We start from the raw sequence: 10,358 nt of genomic DNA on the forward strand, positions 1-10,358 counted from the left end.
TACCACACTTTCATAAACTGAATGATTCTCTTTTTGAAGCACTTGATGTGATGTTTTAGGAAACACTTATTTAATTGACTTCTTCACCAAGAACAAGAAATGGACTTGAATAAAGTTCCTGTCCTCAGAGGACACTAAAAACATTTGTCCATGCAGTATGACCTTGTGGAGGAAGTCACCACACCTCCCTCTGCTGGCTGGATTTATTACACCCATTCGTGGGCTGTCATTAACCATTTGTTGGCAGCTTTCTGCAGTCAGTGTTGCTAAAGGTCACCTAAAAAGTAAAACCTAAAAGGGCACCGACAGCTTGTCACGATTTCTAATGAAAACACATCATGCAGTACACAAATATCAACAAAATATTTTACCAGTATGCAAATGAATGGGGCCAAAAGACACTAATTAAATAACCACAGCGCTTTCTTACTTTATGTACACAGTATTTTGTTGGTTTAATTTTCATTACCATCAACCAAACTTTGTCACTCACACGTTAGTCAACACCACAGCTGAAGCTGCAGTAAATCTGGTGATTTTCTTTTTCTCTCTTTAAAAAGTTGTGAAAAGAATCAGTTCAGTGTATTATGATGTATTCCACTATTAATGTTCATGCTCAGAGCTTAAATAGCATAACTGCAGCATTTTCTTTTCTGCGTCACATACACAGTAAAAAACCAAGTGTAAATTTTACACTTAGGGAGTTAATTTTAACTCTGCTTCAGATAACATTTGGTCCCACTCAAAATTACAGTTAAATTTACTCTATGGCCAGTGTTAACTTTTCAGTGTTAATTATACTCAATTTAGTGTCAAAATTAACAACAAAATGTGTAAAAATATTTAACACTGAGGGTTATTCACACTGTTCAGAGTAATTTGATTACACTTTATAGAGCTATTTTTACTCCAAATTTAGTTTAATAATAACACTCTGATGTGTATATATCATTTTTATTTCTCTGTAGTGTGATTTTTTTCATATTCATCTTATGATGCTATATTACTAAATAACTGTGATCTATCCTACATTATGGAAATAATAAATATACAGGTTAAAGTAACAGCATTTATTATGTTTCTCATTTCAGTGTCATTTAATTAACGTAACAAACCTTTACAATTCACAGTTCTATGATGCTCACTAGAGAAAGCAATATGACATTTCCCCAATGTCGTAGTTGCAGAAAAGTAAAAAAGTTCGTCAGGGATGAACTGTATGATGTACCAAAGACATAATGGGCCCTAAAGAGTTCATCAAGGGCTCCTACAGAACCTGTCGCATTACATGGAAGTGCATGCTTCTCAATCACAATGAAGGTGTGAATGCTGCTTCTTGTGGATCCCTGAGTAAGAAGGTAGGGCTGACTGCTTCGGGTGATGTTGTCTAGATGCTGCTGTACACTGGTTCCAGCCTACAACAACACATTAAACAACAGTATTAAGTGACTATCCTCTGACAGTAGATTAGCTCAACTCACTGTCCATGAAAATAGAGGTGATGGAAAGTATATTTCAAACAACATACCTTTGGGAATTTGATGAGGTTATTGACAGCTTGAGATGCAGACATCTTTCCTGGTCTCTTTCGCCCTTGTGCAGATGGTGGTAGCAGATGTAGCAGCAGCAAGATAGTAGACAAGTCACTGTCCCAGCCTACAGACGAATAAATAAAGAATTATTAAAGAATTATTAAAAATACATTGAATTGACAGAATTACCTATATAACCAACAATGGCAAATAAAAACAGTCACAATCATACCATTCTCAACTTCAGTACCTGACTCAGCATTGCACATTAACTCCAAGAGCTCTGAGGTGGGGACAAGTCCATGACTTTTCTTTACAACCTTTGCTTTGAGATTGGTGAGCCACCTCTCCAAGAATTTGCTCCCAGTGACCTCACAAAACAGGAGTCGGAAATCTTGTTCTATCAGTACATCAGTATCATTTAAATGATAAGTGAACTTACTTTTGGGAGATTTGCAAACTGAGACGCTTCTTTCCTCCACAGCTTTTCGTTGAATGGTCTTCAACCGCCATGCAATGTATCCTGAACTGTTCTCTGGATCGTAGTAATGTTTCTATGTAATTAAATAAATGAAGAAGGACTATGTTATCAACATTTCTGAGGGCAATTATGTATTTAATGTTGAAAAGTTCCCTTTACTTACATATCCATGTTGTGAATATGGGTCTTCCAGATATGGAGACAGAGCAACAATGCCCTGCGCATACATCACTCTTACGCTTTTAGGGGGAGATGTCCTAGTGTATAAATTCAATAATTGGCATTAAACATCACAATTAAAAATAATACAATGTTTAAAATGTTTCTTTATATCTTACATTTTTGATTCTTACCCATGTCATTCTGTCATCTCAGCCTCAAGTATGTTTCTCATCCGTCTTCTGGTTGCATCTCTCAGAGATTTGGTTTTTGCGTACTCTTAAACCTTTCTATAAAATAGAAACATTACTTAATATTACTTAACATGTCATTAACATTGCTATCAGTTAATTTACACAAAATACATATTTCTTACTAAATAATGAGCAAAACTCTAAAGTAGTGTATGCCTTTGGTATTTGCTTAAAATAATATAAACCAGTAAAGTTAACTTTATGGTAATGTTACCCACTTTTTCTGAAAGTATGTTCGCTTATGTAAGCTAATTAGCGATTATTAGCTTACTGATAAACGGCAATTTAGTTGTTCAAACTGTGCGATTTGACATGTGACAATGATATTATTTAGACAGCATTTAGAAGAAATACAAAGTTAAAATGTTTTAGGTTCATATTAACGCAGTGAGAAGATAACAAACATCTAAACTTTTAGCAACTGCTAGCATGTAGCTACTGGAATGCCATTAAAGCACAGCGTCTTACCAGTAGTTTTCTTGGTGACTGTGGTACCTACTACTTTCTGATCATTAAGAAGCTCTTAGCTTCTCACCAAGCTTCTTAATGATGGTATTGTAGTCCATTTCAGCCAAGTTTAAAGTCCCTGACAGCCAATCGTGGAACTCAGAATTCTGGCTGGGTTGTAGGGGATCAAACTCCTGATTTCACTCAGTGACATGCAGGTCAGTTTATACCTTTTCTTTAATGTGGTTTTTTTTTTTGTTCTGGATTTTTGGTTGCTATTCTGTCTCTCTTCATTATAATTATACAATAAAAAAGAGGCTTTATTTCCATTTGTTTGGAAGTGAGCAAGCTTATAAATTCATAAATAAATTCAGCAGGGGATAAACAATAATTCCCAATTTATCACAGCATAAACCAAACCCACTAAAATCCCCAAACCAACTTTTGCCACAGAGCTCCTCTGTTATCCATGCATGATTAAGGCCATGCCAAAACGGACTAGCTGACATTCTCCTTCATTATAATGAACATGACACATTCACCATCATGCTGCCAGAAAAAAAACCTCACCAGAATATCAAATATGTATTAATCCATGACCAAAAATAGTCCTTCAAATGTCCTTTTTCTTTGTTTTTCTTTCTTTTATTGTTCTTAAAAACTGCAGCACCCAGCTGTTACAGGAAGGCTTTCAATGCTAATACAGGTTAAAAAATAAAGTGTGGACTCTGATTTGCGCTGTAACTTTGCATGCATGAGTGTTTTGCACAGAAAAAAATAATTTATATACAGTATGTACTAAAGTAGTCTTCAGGAGTCGTTCTCCAGATGTCTTGAAAAAGCCCACCTTTGAAAGATGGCTGTTCTATTTTCTGTCAAAATGATCCCACACTGCTTCAATAATGTCGTTCCAACGAGCAACACCTGCAGTTGTGTGCTTTGTGTTTACATTTAAATAAGTGTATTTATGTCAATTCTCTTGGTAAGATTATCGTGGTAGTGCTTCTTTGGACATATCTGGTTGTTTGTCATGTTGGCCTTGTCTCACTTTGACATCAATTTATGCTCCTCTATTTGTAAAAATGTTGTTAAAAATAAATACATTTTATCTCAGGTTGTTCTTCTGTTTGCTTGGGACTTGTGGCCGATGGATGCCTTTAATGATGTTTCTTGGTCACCTCTAGAGGGGGCATAACACAAACAACTGTAAGATTTGTCAGTGGAGTCAGTCAAGAATCACATATTTGCTTGGCCTTGATTATTCTTCCTTTGGCTGAGATTTCTGAGGTTTAGTTATGATATAGATTTTGCTGTGTGAGCAATGACAGAAACCTACTTTTTCTTTAAACTTACACTACATAAAAGTCTGTGGGATGGCTGTCTGATGTATACATTACCTGACTTTACAGGGTTTGAGACAGAAAATATAGGATGAGCTTGTAAAATGTGCAAGAGAAGCATTAATGAATTAAAAATGCTCTCAAACCATTTGTGTGTTCCTTAGTTAACTTACAAAATGGTAAAACTCTGCCTATATTAGCTGTTAAACCAGTTTAAATTTACACATAGTAAATTTAAACAAGTACAGCGGTCCCTCGTTTATCGCGAGAGTTACGTTCTAAAAATAACCCGCGATAGGTGAAATATACGAAGTAGCCAGCTTTATTTTTTAGAGTTATTATAGATGTTTTAAGGCTGTAAAACCTCTCACTACACATTTTATACAATTTTCTCAGACAGGCATGAACATTTTCACACTTTTCTCTCTTGTTTAAACTCTCAAAGTTCAAACCTTCGCAGAAAAATAAGTCCAGTATTATAGAATGAAACCAAAGATCAAACCCTGTTTTAGGTCCAGAACATGGGAATAGAGCAGCTGCCAGAGAATTCAACATTAGTTAATCAATGGTACGAAAGTAGAGGAAGCTGAGTAAAGTTTGACTTATCTGACTGTTTTGTTTCGCTTAATGCACCTTATAATCCCGAAAAGTAACTTCTACCTTCCTTTAGCATGTCCAGAAGTCCAACTTTTTGTGCGATGGTTATCATCTTCCTCTGCCTTTTGGGAGCTACCGCAGGCGCCTTTGACGGTGCAAAATGTTTCGTTGACATTGTTGTGTTTGTTGGGGAGAAAACTGACAAACATACAGTGCAGCACTTCAGAGTCACACTGCTAGCGATCAAAGAGTTATGTACATTTGACAAGCTGAATGCATTCTGTACTGGACAGAAGACATGGCAGTAGACTGATTGACTATGGTCTACAGCCAATCAGGACTCAGAAAACAATGCGCTGTTAAAAAAAAACAAAAAACAAGCAAAGTTGCACAAAAAAATCCACGAAACAGTGAGGCCGCGAAAGGTGAACCGTGTTATAGCAAAGGACCGCTGTAGGTGTTTAAGAAAACTGCATGTAATCTTCTGCAAAATCCACAGTCACACATTGAGGCATCTAGAGGTCTGTACACGTGACAGAGAAAACAATGATTTTGATATAGCTCGCAGCTTTTGCCAAACATGAAAGACTTTTGAAAATAAGCATTTTGATAGTTTTCAAAGCGCTCAAGAAGCAAAACTGGTAAAAACCACTGTTAGATCATTCAAAGCTTCCCCCTCTGAAGCCTCTGAAATATTTAGCTCAAAATGGACACACAAAGTGTTTTGTGAGGTTTTGGATAAGGCCAGAATGGTGCAGCACTGGGGACAGTTTATTTGCTTTTCATAAAGTCAGAATCAAATCTAAAGTCTCCACTGGTTCAACGTTGTATTTGAAACCACCATAATTGAAGTTTATGTTTATGTTACTTTAAATAAGGGTCCATGATTAGTGTTTTCATGTCATCTGGTGATCTCTGGTAAGAAAACAGACTGCAGGGCCCAGAGCTAAAGTTGTTGTGTAATCCCTGGAGAGCTGAGTAATGAGCATGGACTTCGGTCAGCCTTTAGTTCTGTTGCTCCTGAAACACTGACTGCAACAATAGCCTGTATATCACAAATGGATGCACGTTTTAGATGTTAACTAAAATGAAGTTGTGTAGTTTAAAAGTTTAAAATATTTAATTGCTATACTTACCGTAGCTATATCACAAATTGAATTTCTTCAACAGGTTTAGCCTTGTGCTGCCTCCTCCACCACCACACACCCTACACTATCCTCACTGGTCTCTCTAATCCCCAGTCACAGACGGCTGGCTACCACAGTCTGAAATAGGATAAGATGCTGGTATTATAGAAAACACGCTGTCTAGTTCCTATACCAAACATGCTGACACCATCTGAGTTTAAGAAACTATCAATCAGTTACTCTCACATTGTATGTGATCAAAGTGCTGGAGAGACTCCAGGTGAAAACATCTCCTGAACCCTTCTCATTTTTTTATACAGAGCAAATCGGTGAATGAATGAAGCAGCCATCCTGCAGAGAGCTTATGCTTATTTATTTTAGGTAGTAACAGCTGCACGATCCAGGTCACCTTCTTTGAGTTCTTAAGTGTATTTTACTAGGTGGGACCACATCCTCGTTTTAAAGTTGACAGTATTTGTAGTAGCTAATGGCTGATGGCATGAGTATGAATTGCAGTTGCGGTTTGAGGAAGGCCTCAGAGGGGAATGGTGATGGCTCCTGGCTAAACTATCTCCAATTAACACAAGAGAGAGAAGCAGCAGGAAACATCAGGAAACACATGGATGAACCATCTCATGGATCACTGACTACCAGACAGACAGACTGCACTGTGTGAGATTGGGCTGTTTGATTTGGTGATGTGCAGTTCAGGAGCTACACGGGGAACTGTGGTGTCTCCATTCCTGTTCACCTTGCACACCTCAGACTTTAAGACTCGTACCACTGACAGAAATGAGCAAGGCACTAGTGTGGTTGACGAGTTGACAATGACATTGTTTTTTTTTTTTAATCTGTAACGTTATTAGCTCATCCAGCAGGCATGTCCATCTTTTAGATACAGTCTGTGGTTTAAAACTACAGAGAATGTGAAAAGCTAGATGAATTAATGACAAACTGAAGTTATACACACGCCGTTTTTAATCGATCCTTTCCCCCCTTTTTGTTCCGATTTGATCTAAAATTGTGCTTTCGTTTGTTTTCACGTGTTTTTACACACTTATTACGAATTTTAATTTCATGCACAGAAAAATAAGATATTCATCCAACAATTAACTTGTGTAAGTTATAAATCAACAAATCCATTTTTGGATCACATATTTAAATGTGTTCATTCTATGTAAAATCCCATGTGGAAAAGGAACAACGGAGGTTTGTGTTTCATGTGTTTTATATCCTCTTGCATTTAAATGACCTGAGAACAAGTAGATGAATGGATGGATGAATAGATGGATGGATGGATGGGTGAATTTAGTGTTAGAGGTAACGGGGCTCTTGATATATTTTCTGGAATGGATAACCCATCATTTGACCAAATGCACTGAATGATGCACTTGGCTCATTTTTAGGTATTCTCTCTCAGTGCCCCATCCAATGACCTCTGGCTGCTTATGGACTTTGAAAATATAATGAGCACCCTCTCGAGCAAACTAAATGCCAGGATCACCTGAGCTGCACTTTAGATTCATTTAATTTGCCGTGGAAAAAATGCACAAAGATGAATTAAAATGACCCCAAAATTGAAAGTAATAAATGTAATGAGAAAATGCCCAAAGAAAAGCAGAACAGAAAAATTCTGTTAAGTTCACAGAATAGAGCCATATCTGTACTTTGAACAAAACTAATTATGATGTGACTGGTTGCATAAAGGTAACATGTTGCTGTTTGGCAGGTTTGGTTTTTGATCATTTGATTATAGACGAAGGCATGAAATTGACAATGTCTCATTGCAGCTTGAAGAGACGACTGATGAAATCACTTGAGATAATCTCTCGAAACATTTAGAAGAAGAACATGCAAAACCTGCAAAAATTGAAAAAGGAATGTTTTTCATTGCATCTTTAAAGTTTCATTGAGCTTTTGCTGTTAAATGTCATCTTTACACGTGCCAAGTCAGTGCTACCATATGTAGAAGCGTCACTGTGCTCCTTTCAGATTAATCCTGTGGATTGAGGTCAAATGACCCAGATCGGGTGTGTTTGATGTCGGCCGTTTTGTACACACAAGAACATTTTAGAGAAAGACTAAAACCCTCACATCACAGAAAAAACAAAGGTCCCTGTATGCAGTAAATCAACCCTCCACTAATTTCAAATTTCAACTTGAGTTATTTAGTCATGTCTTACGTTCTTCTTTTTAGAATAATGGAATTCCACAAAAAACTATATATTATTTGATATAAACTTTTACAGATTATTCATAAACTGACATTTTTGGATTCCTTCCTCAGATTTTGGGTATATTTTTGAGGCTTTTCATCAGTACCAACACTTCCACTCCCCTCAGTAGTGACAGATATCAGCTTCTTCAGACACTGCCATTTTTAATGCCCATTGACTCTGGAACTGTTTTTCTATTGTCTCTTCAATTTGATCCACTAGTGTTGCTGATTTCAAGACCTTTGCATGCACATTTTCTGCAGTGAGCATACTTTTGTAACGTTTTGGGATTTTGTAAGATTGTCTCTCTTACAGGCTGCACAGAAAAATGAAGGGAACACTAAAACAGCTTCTAGGAGCCTGGTGAAAGCAATGTTAAAGTTAAAAATTTTTACTGATACAGAGCAAAATGTTTTAACAAAAGTTCAAATCTGAAATCACAGACCAAGCCTGTTCAGTTGTGTTCATATATGCCTGACAGCCCCTGAGCATGTTTCTGATGAGACAGTGGACGGTGTCCTGGGGAATCTCCCAGAATATTTGGCAGGGTTGACACACTGAGGCCTTTCCCTTAGAGAGAGAGCAAAGAGTTCAGTCATTTGGGAGGGTTTTAGAGTAGAGCCGTTATTGGTCCACATTGAAAGGAGGAACCATCTCAACTACCCCTGCGATCTGGCCCCCGGATAAGAGCAAGAAACTCCGGTCACACGAGGCCAGGCATTGCCCTTTGTCGGGAATCCAGGGCCCACTGCATCAGCATAAACTCTCGATGATGGATTCCATCCCAGCACCGTCGAGTACTTTACGGTGGCACCGACCTGTGAGCACTAAATGCCACCCTCATGGATTCTGTATCTGACAGTTTATTTGAATCAGGCACCTGAGTAGCCTGCTGGAGGCCATATTGTAGGTCTCTGGCAGTGCTCCCCCTGTTCCCCCCACAGTTATTACAGTTTGAAAATGTTAAGCTTTAGTTTAGCGTCTATTAGTTTGAGTCTTAGTTTTAGGCTTTAATGATTATTTTTGTATGCAGGGAATATATCAGAGGCAAAATAGTACAGGTATTACAATAAAAACACACAACCTTTTGAACGCAGTTGACTCAAAGTGTTGCAGACGTCCAAAGTCTCAATAAATATATCTGTCAAAGCCTCACCAGGCAAGTTTTAATACATGTTTTATTTATGTATTTATTTATACCAAATTAATTAAATCATTTCAGTCCAAAATTCAAAATTTTATTTGTATTTTAGTTAACAATTTTAAAAAATATATATAATTTTAGTTTTTAGTTTAGTTGTAGTTAACTGTAATAACCTTGGCTCCTCCTCACACCAAAGAGCAGAGAATGGTCCTGCTGGTGGTGACAGTAGGACAATAATGGTACATCTGATCAAACATCTTCCAGTTTCAAACTACCTGCAGGAACACAGCATTTAAACACACATCTGTGATGTATTTTATTTGTCTGCTAATTTGAAATCCAAAGGTTTGTACATATGTTTAATTATCTGTGTGTGCACTGCACTGAGCAGAGGGTGAGGACTTGGCAGTGCCTGCAAGACTGTTGGGCACATGACTGCCACCTCCCTTATCACGGCCACCACAGACTGCTTTTCTTTACAATCCTTCAAAGGCCAGAAACTTAGTCAGTTGACAGTTCTCAAAGAAGATCAGCCATAGAGTCAATTGGAATCTATTTGTTCTAGATGTTAGTAAAACTATACAAATCTAACAAATTAACTTTTCAATCATCACTATTTCTGAATACCAGTATGTGCATCATAGGTTAGTACTTACTGTGCTATATCATCATTTTCGAATGCTTGCTTACAGTCAGCTTAAGTTGTATCAGGTAACATCAGGTAGTTTTAAATGTTAAACCATACAGTGGTAAATGGTAAAATAATGAACTGTGCTCATTTGTGTCTTTTTTAAATGATCTGTTCCCAAACTTTCTGTCAGGTCCCTTTCATCACTGCAATTTTTAAAAAAGCCAACCAAACCTAAAAACCACTGTATGCTGTAACTTCTGTTATTGGCTCTACAGTTCACCTGTTGTCATTTTCATTTGCACCTTCATTCAAATGGACATGCATGAGCTTTCTTTTTTAAAATTTTATTTTTAGGATGTAGAGCTCTTCTCTTCCTCATTCCATGTCTCCTCCATCAAAGTGACCTTTAGACTGGTGTTATCCTTAGCAA

General features: G+C 37.2%; 1 long non-coding RNA gene across 1 annotated transcript; it reads right to left on the bottom strand.

Annotated features, from left to right (window-relative positions):
* Nucleotides 1-1,089: 1,089 nt before the first annotated feature.
* LOC145421544 (uncharacterized) lies at nt 1,090-1,941 on the bottom strand. Its single transcript, XR_013902927.1, has 3 exons — nt 1,783-1,941; nt 1,529-1,656; nt 1,090-1,415 (listed from the first exon to the last, which is right to left on the bottom strand). It is a non-coding gene; the product is annotated as an uncharacterized LOC145421544 (long non-coding RNA).
* Nucleotides 1,942-10,358: the final 8,417 nt, after the last annotated feature.

This window comes from Astatotilapia calliptera, chromosome 17 (assembly GCF_964374335.1).
Source record: "Astatotilapia calliptera chromosome 17, fAstCal68.1, whole genome shotgun sequence".
NCBI lineage: Eukaryota > Metazoa > Chordata > Actinopteri > Cichliformes > Cichlidae > Astatotilapia > Astatotilapia calliptera.